Raw genomic sequence first — 4472 nt, forward strand, 5'->3', positions numbered from 1 at the left:
CCATCCTTTCTTCTTGCTTTCCTTCCTTCATTTTTCTTCCTTCCTTTCTTTTGTGATTTTCTCCCTAACCCCTCTATATTCCATTGGTTAATTGTTCTATCATTTCCTCTCTGTTTTGATTAGACATTTACATTGTAAAAGGGAGGTCAGCAAGCAAGAAGGCTGCTTGCAGCAACAACCAAGAAAACAAGCAAGAAAAGCAAGAGAGGGTATTTCTACAGGAGTGGGCTTTTAAAGGGAAAAGAGGGAGTCTGTGCTAGGGTAAGTTGGTAAATCCTGATTGGACATATTAGCCAAATAATGAATTTTAATCCTTGTTTCAGGAATGAATCAGTAGCCAAATAAGGGAATAGAACTTGAGGGCTTGCTTTAGGAATGTAATCTAATGGTTTAGTAAGGTAGTGGGAATGGGTAAGAAGGGTAAAAGACAAAACTTGTTGGTGACATGTTTGCCACGCTTAGGACTGTGTTTGCCATGTCAGACCTGCTAGAGCTGTTCATATTGGTTCATTTCTCAAGTTATTCAGAAACAAAACAAGGACAACAATTTATTCAAGTTGTGGATTTCATCATTTGGTGCAGTAGTCATTTTAATTGTGCTAATTTCCTCTAATCTTTCAAATTACAGTGACAATTAACTTTCTGCTCATCTTGAGATTCTGGGTAACCAAATGTATGGCAAGTTTGGGGGAGCAGCTTTTAAGGCACAGGTTGTAAATATCTCCAGTGTCTACAAAGGCTGACATTACAAGATGTTTAAGTGGTTCTCAACCTTCCTAATCCTGCCACTCTTTAATATAATCCCTCATGTGGTAATTCTCCCCAACCATAAAATTATTTTTGTTGCTACTTTATAACTAAAATTTTGTTATCATTATGAATTGTAATGTAAGTATGTGATAGGTAGAATATCTGATATGCGACAGGTTGCCACAGCTCTAAGGTCAGATCCCTGGCTTTAAGGGGGTAAATGACTGCTGGGGACAGGGACTCGGACTAATCATTTTGTCTAGAGAGACTCTCAGACTCACAGAGCTACCTGCAAATTGTTCAGGGAATCTAGAGATGGAGCTTTTATAGATTACCATAAGAGTTAGTGTGGATTTATTGGTGATGTTAAGTTTCAAATCTGAGACAAATGACTGAGTGACTACATATGAAAGTGGATCTGAAGTCCAGGTTCTCCAAATACCACTCAGTCTCTACTTGTTACAGGTTACAGGGTATGGCGGGCATATCCTGACCACTACCCTAAATTCTGGGTACCCTTGTCTGTACTAGTGTCTGGGTTTCCCTTCTCCCAGCGTTTCTTTATATTATCCAGACATTTTGGTTACCTGTGTTTGTTTTACTTTAGTCACCTGGCTGCTGCACTTGGTTCCCCTCTTTCTGTTCTCTCTTACTTTCAACCTTCTCCTTACATGGTCCATCTCAGGTAGGTTCACGTCCACTTTGAACTCTCCCAGATTTCTCTGACTCTGACTACGCTCACCCTTTTATCTACAATAAGCTTTATCTTACACCATACGTGAAGGCAGTCAAGCTCTTCCATTTATTTCCTTTTAGTTTTCAGATGCTATTGAGTTGTCCATGCTCAGGTAAGTAGCCTCTCTCCAATACCCCCATTGAAGCTAGTAATCCCAATAAAAATTCATGAGTTCAGCAAGGTAAATTTTGGTGCAATTATTCCTCTGGTCTTTCTCTGGGTTCCATTTCTGGGGTGAGTAAATGTTGGTGTGTTACATATCCCCAGGAAATGTCTTTCACATTCCACTCAATTTCTGAAGAATAAGAATTATTTTTAAGGCTGTTGTCATCTAATTAATTTGAGTGGAGTTTGGATGCAGACTTCTTACTTGAAATCTTTTTTTTTTTAATTTTTATTGGATGTTTTATTTACATTTCCTATGTTGTCCCCTTACCCCATCCCCCACCCACCCAGGAACCCCCAATCCCCTCACCCCTCCTCCTTCTTCTCTGTGGATGTAACCTCTATCTACCCCCCCTCCCACCTCCCCATCCTCAAAATTCCCACCCCCTGGGGCATCCAGCCTTCATGCAGTCAAGGTTCTCTTCTTCCACCTATGCCCAGCAGGGCCCTCCACTCTTACATATTCAACTGAAGTGCTGGATCCCTCCCTATGTGCTCCCAGGCTGGTGGTTTAGACCCTGGGAGCTGTGGTTGGTTGGTATTGTTGCTCTCCTCATGGTGCCGCAAATCCTTTCAGCTCTCCTTCAGTCTTCACTCTAACTCCTCTATTGAGAACCCCATGATCAGTTCAATGGCTAGTTGTGAGCATCTGCCTCTGAGTATGTCAGACTCTTGAAGACCTCTGAGGAGACATCCATATCAGGCTCTTATCAGCTCTATAATTAAATCTCTCATAGAACTGAGAGTTTTACATGAAACTTGTCTACCTTAAAGTGGGTTATGATCACCAAAGACTTCTCCAGCTCCATGTTGATGTCATAGACTTGCAAGTTGTTTCCAAACAAGGCACAGATCTATTAGCCTAATTGTGACAGTATCTAGAAGGGATATTTATCTTCAAAGTGGAATAAGACACTGAAGCAACTTTAGTAGACAATATTGAATGAACAATTACGTAGGAATAGGTTAGGAAAGTGTAGGCCCAGGGAAAGAAACATAAAAGCCAGAAGCATGAGGCTTTACACATGATCAGACACACAATCAGGAGGTTGTCGATGGACCTGACATGCTTGAAAATGAAAGTAGAAAAATAGAAATCTCAGTGAGCAAACAAATGTCAGTCTGACTACTCACTACAACTACAGCATTTCAATGCAAGTTCACTAATGGAAGAGTTCAGGGAGATTTTAGGATAATGATGATGCTTTCAAAAACAAAAAAGGCAGCACTTAATTACACACTCCCACACATGGAAACAGTATGAATTCTGAGGTATGTAGGAGCACTGCACATGCATTATTAAGACAAATCCTTCATCTGAAGATGTCTATTTAAACTCATTAACAGAGTAATCAGCCATATTGTCAGACCACATATAAGTAAGGCCTATAATGAGGAGGCCAGATGGAATCATTCCAGTAAGAGGAGGTGATACTTGGAAATGATAAATGAATCACTTTCACAGAACCCATCATTTGGTAATTAGAGCATAAAGAAATCTGTTTGTCAAGAGGAGACATTTCAATCAGGAAGTCCCCTTCCTCAACAAAAAAGACTTGGGGTCACTGGCTTTGGCTGAAGTGAGTAGACAGAACTTGATAGTAGCTTAATATATTTGTGCAGATTCAGCCTAGGTCACAATAAGACACAGATGCCTGCATGCTTTTAGAGATCTGGACAATAGATTAGAAGTTAGGAAGAACAGAGTTAAGTAGGTATCTGCATGGTGTAGCCTCAGACAGTAAATGAAGGTGAGAGGAGCTATTGATTAGGAAACCACCACTTGCTTCAGAATGCTGTGTGTCACTGCCAAGGGTATTGTGAAGGACAACACTGTCACCAGCATACTGTTCCACTGCCAAAAGCCTGGAGATAGATCCTTTGAAGATAAAGCTTTTTTAAGTGACTTGACATTGTGTATATATGTTTTCACTAAATTATAAACATTAAAGACTAAAATATTTTCAGTGTTAGTTTCCTTTCTCATTAGTATACTTAAGCAGAAAGCACTTATAAAAGAAATGTTCACTGTTTTGGAATTCTTAGCCCTATATGTTTGAGTAGAACACCGTGGTGGTCAGAGTTTGGGTAGGAGAGCCTTCTTCAATCCTATCAGACAGAACAAAGAAAGGGAAAACCAGGAAGAGACCAGGGACATAAAAGCCACAAATACCTGCAACCAATGACCTAATCATGGCAGCAAGTCTCCATTTTCTAAAGAATCTAGTAACTAGTCAATAACCAAGTAAAACAGTGCCCCAGTTGGGGATGTAATATACACAGTAAGACTGGAGCCTGTGAAGGAATGTGTGTATTAAAACAATAATACCTCCACACCCTTATCTCATGCAACCCAGAAGCAAATTTGAAAATAAAAGCTTAGTAGTAAAAATAAAATAGGACATAATTATACTCCTTCTTTGGCACCCACTGACTTTAACACTGAAAATATCCAAAGCTTGGTAAGAATAGAGATAAAGTGTGAAACGGGATCCTAATGTATGCTTCAAATCCCTTTTGAATCCTTGTTTATGCCTTTGGTTTCTAGGATATCTCAATGGCCTCAATTGGTATTTGTCCAACAGAGCAATTATTCTATCTAGTGCAACAGCAGTTAACATCATGACAATAGAGTCAATTGTGTGCTATGAACTGAAACACTTCAGGCGTTCAAGAAACATCAGTGGCAACTGGGAAAATGATACAATGCACTCCTTATCTGCATTATTGAGCACTCTTATCATTATCCATAAATTGCTACATTCAACTAATAATTATCTGTTATTGGGACCTAAAGGAAGTAAGATACAGTGTCACATGT

Source organism: Grammomys surdaster, unplaced genomic scaffold (assembly GCF_004785775.1).
Source record: "Grammomys surdaster isolate TR1022 unplaced genomic scaffold, NIH_TR_1.0 64, whole genome shotgun sequence".
In the NCBI taxonomy this organism is placed as follows: Eukaryota; Metazoa; Chordata; class Mammalia; order Rodentia; family Muridae; genus Grammomys; species Grammomys surdaster.